At 35.1% G+C, this 16,987-nt stretch overlaps 1 long non-coding RNA gene across 7 annotated transcripts; it reads left to right on the top strand.

The window, feature by feature from the left end:
* Positions 1 to 3,540: 3,540 nt before the first annotated feature.
* Positions 3,541 to 13,806, top strand: LOC130823797 (uncharacterized). 7 transcript variants are annotated; one of them, XR_009046629.1, is made up of 8 exons: positions 3,541 to 3,930; positions 5,265 to 5,337; positions 5,750 to 8,590; positions 9,925 to 9,997; positions 10,410 to 12,106; positions 12,438 to 12,479; positions 13,008 to 13,214; positions 13,620 to 13,801. It is a non-coding gene; the product is annotated as an uncharacterized LOC130823797 (long non-coding RNA). The 7 variants fall into 7 exon arrangements; XR_009046627.1 differs by having other exon boundaries at positions 12,967 to 13,214; XR_009046625.1 differs by having other exon boundaries at positions 12,438 to 13,214; positions 13,620 to 13,803.
* The last annotated feature ends 3,181 nt before the right edge of the window (positions 13,807 to 16,987 follow it).

Genomic DNA, 16,987 nt, shown 5'->3' with positions numbered 1-16,987 from the left:
ACTGGAGTTTGAGGATCAAGGAAAGGAGCTATCTTTGAGCATTCCAGGTCTGGGTAGGTAGTAAAAACTGCATTCATTGCGTGCCAAATAGAACCCTCCTTGATCCTCGCCCTATCAACAGCCAGTTGAGATTGAAATTGAGCCTGAATGAACTCAGTTACTTTTTTTCTCTCTTGGGCCTTGATATGTTTTTTATCAGTTTCGAGCTTGGCCACACTCGTTTCCAGTTCCGTGATCTGCCTCCTCAGCCGGTTCTTATCGTCTTTAACAACTTCCAGGCAGGTTCTTTGAGTTTTAACCAGCTGCCTGGAATCTGAAAGTTGAGACCTTAGATGCAATATCTCCCCGTCCTTTTTAACAGATGTCTGTTCTATGGAAGGTAAAGTATCTTGAACCTTCTTCAAATCTCTTAGAAGTTGGCTAGATTCCTCAACACCTTTAGTAATTGTAGATTGGAGCTCCAGTACATAGTTAGATTGGGAGATATGATCAGTCTGCAGGTTGTTATATTTGTCTTTGAGCTCCATAAATTTGACATTAAGATCACTCATTTTTGCATTAGCCTGTGTTATCTTTAGACTCAGATCCAAGTTTCTGGCTTCCTTAACAGCAATGAGCTCAGCCTGGGATTTACATCTAGAGTTTGGCATCTGTTCTTCCAGTTGCTGACTTTATTTTTTGCTGAGAAGATAACTCAGACTCTAATTCTAAATTTCTACTCTAGCTCGCACCAGCTCAGTTTGAAGAATGTTGATCTCAGTTTCCTGAGATTGAGTCTTCTGGCGAAGGTTCTGAAGATCAAACTGGTATGTTTTCTTCACCAGAGTCCCCAATTCAAAAAATCTGGAATAAATCAACTATACATAGAAAACCAATATTATGAAAATGAAGCTAGAAGAAAGAAAAATTAAGGTAGATGTAAATGGATGGTTACCTCATAAAAATCATGATGAGGACCTTCCAGGAACCTATCAACACTGTTCATAAAGTTAAATGACCCAGATTGTTGAGAGGTGATCCTTTCATCTACTCTCTGCCTAATGGCAGGAGGCTCTTCTGGGTGAGGGACTTCACCAGCCCTCTTGCGAGAAATTAGGCGTCCTAAAAAATTATTATAAGAAATGAAAAGAAAAAGAAAAGAAAGATTAAAAGTAAAAGAAAGGATGCTTACTTTCAGCAGGACCCATTCTAATAATGTTTTCAACATCCCCTACCAGATTTAAGACTGGGGAGGTGAGGTTGATATCTTCAGTTCCAGATCCACTCTCCATGACTTGTTGAAGATCATGGGAGGGATTTTCATCAACAGTCTCCTCAGCGTGAATGATTGGGAGACTGGTTTGTACATCTGCAGTCCTAGAATCAGTAACTCGGATATCCACAGTAATAACTTCTGCCAGGGGGCAAGAGTAGGAATAGGATCCACAAAAACCTCTTCTGGGACTGGCATCATCTCAGTCACCAGAATAGAAGGTTCAATAACTGCTTCAGTTACTTCATCACCCTCTGGCTGGGTGACTTTATCGATGATAAATACTTTTAGGGAAGCTGCTTGTACTATAACTGATTAAATAATGATACAAATGAGGAAATATTAAAAGTAACAATTAGAAATAAAAATTCAAAAAGAATAAAGCTAGATGATAATACCTGTACCAGCTCCTCGAAGATACTTATCCACAACATCATCTGCTGGGAAAATGTAAAGATTCGATAAACTGGGAGAAGAAGGAGGAGATGAAGAGCTCACTTCCTCAACCTCATCCTGATTGTTTGATTGAGACTCAGGATTGGTCTCAGATTCCTCCACCACCTCCTCAGGGACGGGTTCGAGTGGAACCTTCCTAAAAGAAGCAACTTCAACAGTTGCAATATTGGCAGAAGCTGTTGAAAATAGAGGGTTAGATATCGATTTGAAATGCCACAACAAATGAAACACAAGTAAAAAGAAAATAACAACCTAAGCAGAAACATCAAGGGGTATAACTTCACCTTCCCAGTTCCTGAAAGAAGAAACATCAGTATCTTTCTTCTTTTTTAGACTCCTCTTCCCTTTGACATGATTCATAGAAAAGCTCACTTATTCAAGTCCAACCATAGTTGAAGGGCCTCCAGATTTACCTTTCTTTGAACCCCCACCAATGAAGGGTTCTGAGGTAATGAAGGCACTCAGATGAAGGTCTTCAAACTTTAAAGGGTCCCCATATTCTTTCTTGGCAGAAGGAAGAGGACCCTGCCTTGATATAATATAAAATGGAGTACCATCTGGGCAGATATCGTTTCTCTCCATCTGGGGGCATTTTGTGGAGCCCTTGGATCAAAATAATAGGCAGCCATCCTTCGCTGCCTATAATTGTGAATGGGGGCCGGAGGTGATTTGGTGCACAACCTGTAAAGATGGTTGTTCACCGTATTATTGGCCCATGGAGACCTGGGAACAGGTCAGAAACATTTCCCTTGTGGAGATATTCCCAGGATCCTCCAGGGAACTAAATCTCCTACACGTTCTGGGAAGCAAATTGAAAATATTAGTGAAAAAAAAAAAGAACTTAGGGGGAAAGAATGAAATTTTACCCGAGGTGGTGCAGGCAGACATATTTACTAAGGATAAACACAAATCCTATTGAATTACTGCAACATGGGGGATCCACCCAGTTGGCAGATTCTTGTCTTTAAGTCTAAAAAAGTAAAAGAAGGCATGTCTCTCCCTTTTGGAGAAGTGCAAAACCTCATCAAGGCTATAGGTCTCCCTGGCATTATATTTGCTCAAAAAAACTAAAGGCATGTATCTAAAAGGATGGCCAGGGGACTTGGGTACCCTAACCCAAATGATTTTGTCCTTATAATTTTTAAGGTCGTTTAATTCAGGGTAAACGACCATAGACCCATTAATGGAAGAGAAAGTGATAATAAGTTTATTTTTCGAGTCATCCTATTTGAATAGACTCTTGAATAATCTGAGAGTCATGGGCAATTTTATGTACTCACAGATCCAAATAAATGAAAAAATCTTCCTCGTTGCCTGAGGAAGAAGTTGATTAAGAGAAAGTTGAAAATGACAAAGAATTTGAGAGAAGAATGGGTGGAGAGGAAAACGAAGTCCAAAGGCAAAATGGTAGATGCAAACTGGGATGAAGACGTCTTCTTCATTATCCTCAGAAATAATATATTCATGGGCCATCATGCCCTCTTGGCCAATCCTGCATCAATATCCCTTGTCCTTAGGGATATGGCAGTAGTCTTCCAGGACAAATTGAGCCCTACCCTCTACTAGCAGTTTAAAGGTATTAGAATCCAGAGAGGTAGTCGTCAATCTTTACATTGTGTCAGCTTGGGCATTAAAATCATATGGTATAAAAGCAGTGTGACATTCGGGAAATTTAAAATAAATAAAATCATTTTGGGCTTTAAACTAATTAGAAAATTATCATGAATCAAGTGGGTTAAGTAATAATAATAATAATAATAACTATAATGATGACATAAAAAAATAAATAAAAATAAAAAAAATAAAAACTAACTAAAATTAATACCCAAAAATCAGAAACCCATTTTCCCCAATTTCCATTTCCCTTCCCGTCCCCTTCTCCTAAACCGACATTCCCTTTCCCCACTTCCCTTCCTTCTCATTCCGTCACTATTCATCATCATTTTCAAACCCTTCTTTGCATCCTCAAGACCTTCAAAACCCATGCTCTCATCTCGCCGTCCCTTGTCTTTGATTTTCGAAGAAATTGGGTTCTTCTTCCTCTGAATTTCGAAAGGCTGTGTGAAATCAAAGTAGCATCGAAATCCTTTCTCCTTGTCTCTGATTTCTTCCGAGTTAGGGGAGAAGGAGTGAGCTTCAATCTTGTGATTAAACATCCAATTCAAACCGTGAATCAAGCATTAAGTCCGTTTTCCTCCTTGTTTCTGGTAGCTGAACAGAAGGTAGTTGTCTTAAGCCCTTCTCTGTTTTCTTGATGGGTATACTCTGATTCATGTACTTTTAATTGAATAATTTATTAATCATGTGTTAAACGCTAAATTTTATTGAATCTTGAATTTATATAAACTAATTGGATGAGTTATGTTGATTGGGATTATTAGTTGGATATGAGATATTGGATAATTATTTTTAGGAAGTAGGAATTTATGGCTAATGATGATGATGATGTCCTGATTTTGGTTAGGTTAATGAATTTCTCATGTAAATGCTAGTTGTTCAAGATGGTTTTGACGATGATGATGACAAGTAATTGAGTAAAGTGATGCTCTTAGATGATATATTAGTTGATTTGAGAACTTGTTATGGGTATTATGTTGATTGATAGATTTAGGTGAAGTTGAGATTAATCATTTTGATTGTGGATACTCGTCAAGAGCTAATTGTTAGATGATTGAATATTTTAGATGGATTATTAATTCTTTATGAGCAATAGCGATTGTGGTTAGAATGTTTACTTCCAGTTTAATAAGATGTAAATAGTGAATTAAAGATCAAAGTTTTACTGTTATATGATGATTAGAAATGCTAAAACAAGAGTTATGGGTAAAGTATCTATAATTTGATATTCTTGAAGGTATTATGTGATTCTTTGAGGATTTTCAATGTTAAGTTTGAATGAATATATTGGTGTTTAATTGGAAAATTCATGGAAAATGTATTATTAGTAAGTTATATGATGATGAGTATGATTTGATGGATCTTGAGATGATTAGTTTGGATTGAAGAAATGTTGGGATTATGTAATTGTTTGAAGGATAGTTGTAAAGATTAATTGTAAATAATTTAATATTCTCGGATGAGGTATTAGATTCTTGTGGACTTGTGGATTGTAGATTAGAATACTTATCTTTGGGGTTAAATGTGCATATTGGAAAATAAGGGTTGTGGATAAATAATGTTAAATATAGGTCGAGAAATATATGAATGTGGTGAAATATTGGATAATCGGGGTTCTTGATTTAATTATATGATTCTTAAAAGTATTGGTAATGATGAGTTAAAATGTCTATCTTTTTGTAGTAGTTGGAATTTCAAAGGAAACTAAGGAAGTTATAGACGTCGTTAATCTTGAAGAAAAATTGATAATTATAGGTCGTGGTTATAAAATCTTGGTGGAAAATCGGGAGATTAGAATAGAACATGTGAGATTTAAATGATTCGAAATATTAGAATAGCTATTGGATCTATGCATTGTTAGGAAGAGTAGTAATGAATTAAATGAACCTAGCTGAAGTATCGTATGCGTTGTTGTGATGCTATATTTGTTATGCTTCAGGAAGCGACATTATCGAAGAGCCCTTCTAATAAGCGCGGGGTAGCAGACTTGGCCTCTTGAAGCGTTCTTTTTGGTGAGTAGTAACAGTCCCTTAAAAGGGGTCTGGCCAGGCTACTATTTGTAAAATGTTTATTTAAAGTTTGTGAAATTTATATGAATGTGATAAATGTTTATGAATGATTATGCTGATATTGATATGGTCAATGAATCGGGCTTGCGGGCTGTTCATTGACGGAGTTGAGGAACATGGTTCCGTACTCCCTGTTTTTGAAGCGAATTGTCATTGAGATATTGACTAGCTTCACCCGAGAGAGATATAGCCTTAGAGCTATGAATGTTCCTCTCAACTAGACTCCCTGTGCGCACATAGATCTAGGAAACTGATGTTGCTTTTAAACCATTATTTTGAATTGCTGTGTTTAATTGTTTTGGATTGTTGCTTCTCACTCAGTTTAATCTGATACCTTGTTGTTTCCATCTTTTAGCTTGTCTACAGATCGGAACCAGTCGGGAATAATGGATTAGCGAAGGTGAATAGAGTTTCCAAGGATGTTAATTGAGTTGAGTACTTAGGAATTATAGATTTGTATTAGGAATTTTGGATAAATGTAAATTTGTTTTGGCTGTGCTGGTTATATCGGACTTGTAGAGAATTGTATGATTATCTTGTGTTTTAGTTAGATGTTGGTTTTGGGATTTAGCTGAGTTAGTCACGTTGAAGAGCTTGTGATTCCTTTGCTCGAGTTTTGGAAGTGTGATTTCAGTTTCTTGGGAAACGAACCCAGCGATAACCCTGTTTACCCAGTCAACGGTAAGTCGGGTTGTTACAGTTGGTATCAGAGCCAAACCGCGACCGTGGCTAATCCTTAGGGTTAGTTCATCTAGCGGGCATACAATCTTGGGAGTAAGGAAAAACGTGATTTGAAGATTTAAATGTTTAAGATAAGAGATAGGAACAGAAGTGAATATGATTGTGGAATTAACCTAGGTGTTTGAGTTAGTCTTGTTTTCTTAGAAGTGTAGGATGTGAGGTGCGAGGATTACGGGGTAAAACGGGAAAACGCTCTTAACGATTGATCGTGACGGCAAGAAGATTCAGTTCGACGATGCATTGTTAGAATTTGTTTTCTGATGATGCCAATGTCTTGTTGCTTATCATAGTTCCTTGTCGATTATCGTTTTAGTAGCTAGAATAGTATGTCCTAAAATTGCGAATCGTGTCACGTTGCTGCTAGCCCTTTCCTATCAGCTTTTGTTTGTTGATCCATGATTATGATTATAGATTGGTATATAAAAGCGAGGTCATCGGGTTGTGAAGTATGTATCGTTAGTGTTTTGTTGTAAGTGAGTTGAACTTTAAAAACGATTGTGACATAGTAGGAGAATTAGTAAAGACAAAGTATTGCACATCATTGATGGAAAAGCTTAAGTTAAGAGCAATTGATATTGATTTTTTTAGCCTAGTGATTGAGTTGCATATAGTGTTCATATTTTGATGTAAGCGATGAACTTTTAGTGTTATTGGATCTTGTCATACGTTGTAATCTATTTGAATATTGGAGCCTATAGATTTAGTAGAGTTATTAGAAAATTGTGTGATTATCATTAAGAATGTACCAAGTTTCTTCTGTTGGTTAGAAGTGCAAATATAACTTAAGGATGGAAGGTCACTGGCAAACTTGAGGTTTTGTTAAAGTACAAGAAGGTTGTATCAACATCAAGAATAGAAGTAGGTTTTCAACAAAAGTTGTTATAAAGGATCTTGAGTCATAGACTTAAGTTATCAAAATAGTGTGGTTTATATGTTCTAAAGATGGCATTTAAAGTTTAAGATGTTGGGTTATAAAGATTATAGGTTATTTGATTGAGACAGTAGTTGGTAAAATTGTGAACACCTCATAGATGATCTTAGTGGATATATGTGAAAATAGTCAATACTTGAGTTGTTATTATTGAAGAGTTGTGCTTAGCAGTTATGATAAGAATTTATGTTTGAGTTAAAGCTTATAAGGATTATGGTCTAGTTACTCAGTCGATAATTCAATTGAGGATATTTAGATGAAGAATGCAAATAAATGTTTAATTGAGGTTATAATAAACTATACTTTGGCTTCTATATGGGACAAGTTACTTATGAATTTATTAGGTTTTTATTGGCAAGTGGTGCATGATATCAACCTAGGTGAGGTAGTTTATCGTCTTGCGTTACTAGCATCTTTTGACCGAGTGCATGACGTGTTTTGCGTATCCCAGCTGAGACAATACATTAGAGATGACTCACACGTTCTTCGACCGAACAGTTGACCCTGGATAATACCTTGCAGTACGAGGAGACCCCCGTTCAGATCCTAGATAGGAAGACGCGTGATACTCGTTGAGGTAGTGTAGCGCTTGTGAAGGTGCTATGGTCTTATCATGTTACCGAAGAAGCCATGTGGGAGGCAGTAGATGCCATGAGACGCGATTATTCCTGGTTGTTTGCTTAGGCATTTCTATGTTTATCGCTTTATAGCTTTTGCATCTCCTAGAGAGTTAAGTTCGAGGACGAACTTTATTCTAAGTTGGGTAGGATTTTTGGATTCAGAATAGTTTTAGTAAGTCTGGATGGCTAACATGGTTAGTCGCTAAATGTAGATTCTTATAGGGCACAAGTATGAGAACTTGATCAACATAGATTTACGATATGTATGTTAGCTGGATATTTGAGTATATGCTTAGTTCAACTTCGAGGACGAAGTTTTTCTTAAGTTGGGTAGAATGTGACATTCGGGAAATTTAAAATAAATAAAATCATTTTGGGCTTTAAACTAATTAGAAAATTATCATGAATCAAGTGGGTTAAGTAATAATAATAATAATAATAACTATAATGATGACATAAAAAAAATAAATAAAAATAAAAAAAATAAAAACTAACTAAAATTAATACCCAAAAATCAGAAACTCATTTTCCCCAATTTCCATTTCCCTTCCCGTCCCCTTCTCCTAAACCGACATTCCCTTTCCCCACTTCCCTTCCTTCTCATTCCGTCACTATTCATCATCATTTTCAAACCCTTCTTTGCATCCTCAAGACCTTCAAAACCCATGCTCTCATCTCGCCGTCCCTTGTCTTTGATTTTCGAAGAAATTGGGTTCTTCTTCCTCTGAATTTCGAAAGGCTGTGTGAAATCAAAGTAGCATCGAAATCCTTTCTCCTTGTCTCTGATTTCTGCCGAGTTAGGGGAGAAGGAGTGAGCTTCAATCTTGTGATTAAACATCCAATTCAAACCGTGAATCAAGCATTAAGTCCGTTTTCCTCCTTGTTTCTGGTAGCTGAACAGAAGGTAGTTGTCTTAAGCCCTTCTCTGTTTTCTTGATGGGTATACTCTGATTCATGTACTTTTAATTGAATAATTTATTAATCATGTGTTAAACGCTAAATTTTATTGAATCTTGAATTTATATAAACTAATTGGATGAGTTATGTTGATTGGGATTATTAGTTGGATATGAGATATTGGATAATTATTTTTAGGAAGTAGGAATTTATGGCTAATGATGATGATGATGTCCTGATTTTGGTTAGGTTAATGAATTTCTCATGTAAATGCTAGTTGTTCAAGATGGTTTTGACGATGATGATGACAAGTAATTGAGTAAAGTGATGCTCTTAGATGATATATTAGTTGATTTGAGAACTTGTTATGGGTATTATGTTGATTGATAGATTTAGGTGAAGTTGAGATTAATCATTTTGATTGTGGATACTCGTCAAGAGCTAATTGTTAGATGATTGAATATTTTAGATGGATTATTAATTCTTTATGAGCAATAGCGATTGTGGTTAGAATGTTTACTTCCAGTTTAATAAGATGTAAATAGTGAATTAAAGATCAAAGTTTTACTGTTATATGATGATTAGAAATGCTAAAACAAGAGTTATGGGTAAAGTATCTATAATTTGATATTCTTGAAGGTATTATGTGATTCTTTGAGGATTTTCAATGTTAAGTTTGAATGAATATATTGGTGTTTAATTGGAAAATTCATGGAAAATGTATTATTAGTAAGTTATATGATGATGAGTATGATTTGATGGATCTTGAGATGATTAGTTTGGATTGAAGAAATGTTGGGATTATGTAATTGTTTGAAGGATAGTTGTAAAGATTAATTGTAAATAATTTAATATTCTCGGATGAGGTATTAGATTCTTGTGGACTTGTGGATTGAAGATTAGAATACTTATCTTTGGGGTTAAATGTGCATATTGGAAAATAAGGGTTGTGGATAAATAATGTTAAATATAGGTCGAGAAATATATGAATGTGGTGAAATATTGGATAATCGGGGCTCTTGATTTAATTATATGATTCTTAAAAGTATTGGTAATGATGAGTTAAAATGTCTATCTTTTTGTAGTAGTTGGAATTTCAAAGGAAACTAAGGAAGTTATAGACGTCGTTAATCTTGAAGAAAAATTGATAATTATAGGTCGTGGTTATAAAATCTTGGTGGAAAATCGGGAGATTAGAATAGAACATGTGAGATTTAAATGATTTGAAATATTAGAATAGCTATTGGATCTATGCATTGTTAGGAAGAGTAGTAATGAATTAAATGAACCTAGCTGAAGTATCGTATGCGTTGTTGTGATGCTATATTTGTTATGCTTCAGGAAGCGACATTATCAAAGAGCCCTTCTAATAAGCGCGGGGTAGCAGACTTGGCCTCTTGAAGTGTTCTTTTTGGTGAGTAGTAACAATCCCTTAAAAGGGGTCTGACCAGGCTACTATTTGTAAAATGTTTATTTAAAGTTTGTGAAATTTATATGAATGTGATAAATGTTTATGAATGATTATGCTGATATTGATATGGTCAATGGATCGGGCTTGCGGGCTGGTCATTGACGGAGTTGAGGAACATGGTTCCGTACTCCCTGTTTTTGAAGCGAATTGTCATTGAGATATTGACTAGCTTCACCCGAGAGAGATATAGCCTTAGAGCTATGGATGTTCCTCTCAACTAGACTCCCTGTGCGCACATAGATCTAGGAAACTGATGTTGCTTTTAAACCATTATTTTGAATTGTTGTGTTTAATTGTTTTGGATTGTTGCTTCTCACTCAGTTTAATCTGATTCCTTGTTGTTTCCATCTTTTAGCTTGTCTACAGATCGGAACCAGTCGGGAATAATGGATTAGCGAAGGTGAATAGAGTTTCCAAGGATGTTAATTGAGTTGAGTACTTAGGAATTATAGATTTGTATTAGGAATTTTGGATAAATGTAAATTTGTTTTGGCTGTGCTGGTTATATCGGATTTGTAGAGAATTGTATGATTATCTTGTGTTTTAGTTAGATGTTGGTTTTGGGATTTAGCTGAGTTAGTCACGTTGAAGAGCTTGTGATTCCTTTGCTCGAGTTTTGGAAGTGTGATTTCAGTTTCTTGGGAAACGAACCCAGTGATAACCATGTTTAGCCAGTCAACGGTAAGTCGGGTTATTACAAGCAGTGCCCTCAAGACCCTCTACAGTAGGAGGAATAATAGGATCTATCCAGCGTAAATGTATCCAACCGTTGGGCTTCATAACCCAATCCTTGGGAGGTTGATGGGGTAAAGCCTCTAGATGTGTGTATAATGGGAACTCGACAACTGGCTCCTCGGTAAGTTCTCTCCTGAAATCATGTTTGATTTCGTTCAGGGTAGTTTTAGCAGCAACCATTGTGAAAATGAGAAGAAAGAAAATTTAAACAGAATTATGGTTTGAGAGGAATTAATCGCAGAGGAAAAATATTCCGGGAATGTTTGAGAGTAAATGAAGATTCAAAAAACGTAAGGGAGGTGAAAATGCATGTCTCAGAATATATATAGCTAGATATTCATTGGAAAAAATTAAATGGTAAAAAGATCAATAGATCAAGAGATATTATAATTGGAAGTGGAAAGATCAATCGTTGAGATAAAACCGCCAAATTTTGAAATTAGTAGGAGTAGGGAACAGTGATTGGATGGGCATTTAATGTTAGTACAACCAAGTTGAGATAATGATGAAAGGGTACTGTGGCAAGTAAAGTGTGTCCAACAAGTTTCGCCAAAAAGGTAATACCCAGAAAAGCCGATAAAAAGAATTTTAAACAATTTCCAGAAAAAGGATTATACATGTTGCCAGAAACATATGTTCCCAGAAAGCATATGTTGCCAGAAACATGAGTTGCCAGAAGTTGAAAATTTTTGACATAATTTTATGGGTTTTATCCAAATGTCCCAGAAGGTTAATTTTAGTAAAAACCTATATATAATGCTGAAGGCGAAAGAATAATTAGGGAAGATTTACTTGGAGATTATAAGAATTATTAACGAGTAAAGTCATGTTGCTAAAAATCGATTTTGAAGACAGACCCACAAATTCTTAAGGAAGAATTTATAGGTCTGAAGGGGCAAATTGTGTGTGTAAAATATTAATTTGAAGGTTATTATGATAAAAAGACAGTCAAAAGATATCAAACCTACCTGAATCTGGAAAAATTTTGTGTTAATAAGTAGTTATTTGGGAATAATTATCTGGCAAGGTTATTAAAGGATTTTGTATACAGGCTTAGAAGGTTAGTGCATGAGAAGCTCACGTGCATGTGAGGACACATGTCCTTCATTAAAGCATCACTTTTATGAAATGGGACACGCGTTCAAAGGAGAAATTAGAAACGCCACTAAGGACAAATAAAGTATTTGATTGCGATTAAGGGATTGACACATCTAAAAAGGAAAGTGGCGCATGCAGAGAATGTCTTTAGGGGTCGGAAAAGGAATGTTTGTTCCACAATCATCAGCTATAAATACTCACCAAAGCGCCATAAATGAGGTAACTAATTTTTTAGAGAGAAAGAAAAGAAAAAAAGAATCCAAAGTGATTAAATACAAACGATCTTAACTGAATATTAGAATTTCACATTGATTTTCAGAGCAACGGAACAAAGATTTACAAAAGATTTAATCGACATTTGTCGCGATAATTTATTACAAAAGGACCTCACGTCTAAACAAGCCCTAACCAGCTATCCACCTGGTTGCCACTGTGTACCTTGAAGGACCTGTTAGGCAATCCATATATTGATCTGTACTAACTTGGGTGTCGGAGTAGGCCCCCCGAAAAGAATTCAGGGCCTTTCTAACTCCTTTTGTGTGTTTTGTAGGAATCATCAGCGTCTCCATCCAAAGATCTTACTGTATAACTGGTAAGGAATTAAATTAAGACTTCCACCAGCAAAAATCATCTGATTAACAACTAATCAGGAGATTAAAATCTTAATTAATTGTTCTTTAAAATCAGACAGGAACACCTCATGACATGAAGTTCGTGTTTAGAAATCGAAATATAGTTCCACGGTCGAAACTATATAAGTCAGTCCTAGAGTCTGTCCAAAACTAGTTTGTTTTAGGGTCTCATAAATGTTCAAGACAACCTGTAACTTGATACCATCCTTTGATGAGTGAAGAATGTTTGGGCATTAGTTTACAATGTCAATTGTAATTTAGTGCCGTATAGCAATCGATTTTCTTTGTCAAAGGCTTAATTGTTTATTATTGAAACTTGTTGCCTGTTGGTTTTAACATTACATAACTCCGCCCGTAGTAGAATATGATACCCCAGAGAAACTTCTGCTAAATAATGAAAGTGCGTTCTTTAAGATGGTTTAAAGTACTGGAGTTGCAAATTCTCAGTATTTGCGTAGCCTTTTACGTGGAAATGAAGGGGAAAATAGATCAACTGCAGATGATGATAGACTAGCTAGATGGGCAAAGAACATGGCTGGCATTTTCCCGATGGGCTGCTGCAGCTTAGTTTGTGATTTCAGTGAGCTTAACATCATCACAGAATGACCTTCAGCGATGTGAAATTGAAGATGAGGATAATATTTTGAAGAAGACCAAAGATAAGTGGTGGTCTTCTCTATATAAAGTGGTTGAAGGTAATAAAATCTCATTTATATTAGACTGTTTAGTTTGACGTAAAGTTCAGAAGCTAGAGATGTTTTCTTTTGCAGCATATCGTCTTTTCACTAAGTTTTGGGAAATCGGACCTTATTATTTAGTTTAAATAGTTTAGTTTGGAGAAAAAATAGTTTTGAACATCACTTTTATAGTATTAACTTTATTTGCAGATATAAGACTTTATAAATTTTTGGATTATTTATTTTACAAACGAAATTCTATTAAAATTTCTGCAGAATTTTTAGTATTTGGTGAAATTTATAATGTGTTTTTGTTTTGTTATTTATTTTCAAATTACAATATATTATATATGAGGTATAAGCTTGTTGTATGGATTTTATTAATAAATGTATTTATTTTAATTTGTTTTATTTATTTTGAAGGAGTATACTGCAAGATAAAACACATATAGCCAAGATGAAATAGATGAGGTTCGTGAGCAATGGGCAAAGTTCTTTAGATCGAACATTTTGTTAAACTAAATGTAATTTTGTACAAACAATACTAGTACTACTATAAATTCGATCGTATGTGATCATATATATAAGTGTAGTAGTGGATGTTATATAAAAAATATTTTTTAATTAATATACGTATTATCCAATCGTATATTATATATTATAGTCTCGAATGACCTCTATAAATATATATTATATTAATTCCTAGTCGATATAGATATATAGGATTATATATTTATTTTTAATTTAAAAAAGGTCGTTTGTATCTAAGGTTCAAATAAACGATACAAATAACACTTATTTGTGTCTTTGGTTTACAAACGATACAAATAATATGTTATTTGTAATCCTCTTATTGGTGACCCCGAATATAAAATACAAATAAGCTTAAAAACAAGATGCAAATAAGAAATTTTTTTATTGATGTAAAGTGAAGACTCTTTGGGATGAGCTTGATGATCTCTGACCATTTGTACTTGCACCTCTATCACAAATTTTTTTCAAGATCCAATAAGATCGAAGAATTATGCACTTTCTCATGAAATTAGATAAACAATATAATCAAGTTCACACAAATTTGTTGATGTTACAAAACCTACCTAGCATACAAGATGTCTATCGTATGTTGCTTCTAGAAGAATGTCATAGAGAATTGAGTACTGACCATCTTCCTATTGAACCGATGGCATTTGGGGCTGAAAAATGGAGAACGGCCATTAATGGTGGTTCTCAAAAATATTCTCCTCGTGATAAAAACAAGCCACTAGAAGTTCAAGAAAACCTTAATATTTTTGTGACAACTGCAAAGTTCATGGGCACTCTATTGATCGATGCTTTAAAATCCATGGGTACCCCAACAAATCTAAACGTTTCTTTGGGAAACAAAATGTTGATAGAAACAATGACGCAAGCCTTGCCTTGGAATCCTCTGTTAATCTAGCAGGTACTTGTCTTACTTCTAAATCATCTCCAATTATTTGGATTGTAGATCCACATGTGTAATGGTCTTTCTTTTTTCTTTAGTTGCAAAGATATCTCTCATCTTCATCATCACATTACAATTCCTGATGGTACTCGGTTTCTAATTACTACACTTAGTGACATACAATTGCATGATAATTTGCTGCTTTCAAATGTATTGTATGTTCCCCAGTTTAAATTTAATTTGATTTCTGTGAATCAACTATGCAAGAATGGCACCACATCTGTTCTTTTTTCTAAGTTCTCTTGTCTTGTTCAGGACCAATTAATAAGAATCTCTTTGCCTCTTGGTAAGATGCTCAATGGTCTATATTACACATTGCCCATTGGATAACACTCTACAATCTTTGGATTTTTCAGCATGTTCTTCTCTTTCTTTGGCTGGTACCGTAACTACTAAATCAAGCATTGATCTTGCCAAAATATGGCATATTCGAATGGGCCATGCTCCTTTATACAAGATCAAATTACTTTTTCCAGATATTAATATTACCCATGTAAAACAAAGTATCTTTTACACTATATGTCCAGCTGCTAGGCAGCATAGATGTAGCTTCCTCATCAGTCAAACTAAGACTAGTTGTGCTTTTAAATTACTTCATGTTGATACTTAGGAACCCTATTCCCACAAGTTCCTTATTGGTTGCACTTTCTTATACTCCCTCCTATTCAGCTTATGTGTCCCATTTCCTTTTATGGTCAAGTCACCTTAATTGTCCCATTTCTATTTTTGGTATGGGTTTTTGACTTTTATGCCCTTAGTAACTTTATTCTATTTTTAATTATACCCTCCATTACCCATACTAATTTTCCTTCCGTACATTAAAAAACCCATAATACCACTCTCTTTCCTACCCTTAGGGTCTCACTTTTGACTCTCCTTAAAATCCGTAAAAAGTCAAATGGGACTCCTAAGGTGAGTAAGATGGAGTATATTTGATTTGATGAAGAACAAAAATAATTGTGTGCAAATCTTGGACAATTTTTTTTAATTATGTCAAAACCCAACTTCATACAAATGTAAATGCTAAAGAGTTATGCGCTGGTCATATGCTAACCATTTACAAAAATAACGATATTATTCTTCACCGACGCAATTGTAGTGAAACACCGCAACAAAATGGCATTGTTGAATGTAAACATAAACATTTACTTGAAACTGCCCTTGGACTTTCATTTCAATCCAATTTTCCTTATGAATTTTGGGGTGACTCCGTCTTATGTGCTGCTTATCTTATTAATAGATTATGATTCGAAGTAGAATCGAGTTTTTGGGTTCAAGTTTTTTTGAATTATTATTTCTGGTTATCAAACTGTTTACAATACAATGCTTATATACACCCATGACTACTTAGGGTTATCTAAAATAAAATATTACAAAATATTACAAAATGTAAACTTCCATAATAACAATATTCTGTGAATATCTAATAATCCCTTGATTTTATTTATTTCCATATTCTAACACTCCCCCTAAGTTGGGTCGTAGGATCACCAACACTTAACTTGGACAATACTTCTTCGAACGGTAGAGCTCCTACTACTTTTGTAAGAATGTCTGCTAATTGGTCTTCAGACCTCACACGAGGAAGTTATATCACCTTGGCCTCCAAGTTTTCTTTTATGAAGTGTCTATCAACTTCGACGTGCTTTGTGCGATCGTGTTGGACTGGGTTCTCCGATATATTGATAGCAGCTTGATTATCACAGAAGAGTTTGCAACTCTTTGTTGAAGTGTAGCCAAATTCAGTCAGAAACTTCCTTAGCCATAGAATTTCAGTAACACCCTTTGCAACTCCTCGAAACTCAACTTCAGCACTAGACTTCCTACTAGAGTGAAGTATCCCGATGTTAACTTTCTGTCATCTTTGCCACCTGCCCAATCAGCATTGATGTAAGCGACTAAATCCAAGTGACCATTCTTCCGATACAGATACCTCTTCTAGGTTTCCTTTGAGATACCTCAAGATCCTGAATACTGCTTCCATGTGTTGAACTTGAGGCTTATGCATGAATCAACTCGTAACTCCTACTGCATATGCGATATCTGGTCTTGTATGTACCAGATAAATAAGTTTTCCTACCAACCGTTGGTATTGAACATGATCTGTTAGTTCACCCTCTTGTTTCATATGTAGACCATGATTTACCATTAACGGTGTGTCAATAGGCTTGCAATCTAGCATTCCTGTCTCAGCTAGTAAATCCAGAACATACTTCCTTTGGGATATGAAGATGCCTCTATGGGATCGCAGAACTTCTATTCCCAAGAAATATTTAAGCCCTCCAAGGTCTTTCATCTCAAATTCCTG

This window comes from Amaranthus tricolor, chromosome 9 (genome assembly GCF_026212465.1).
Source record: "Amaranthus tricolor cultivar Red isolate AtriRed21 chromosome 9, ASM2621246v1, whole genome shotgun sequence".
In the NCBI taxonomy this organism is placed as follows: domain Eukaryota; kingdom Viridiplantae; phylum Streptophyta; class Magnoliopsida; order Caryophyllales; family Amaranthaceae; genus Amaranthus; species Amaranthus tricolor.
The sequence above is the reverse complement of the archived record's forward strand: the minus strand, read 5'-3'. Positions and strand labels throughout refer to the sequence as shown.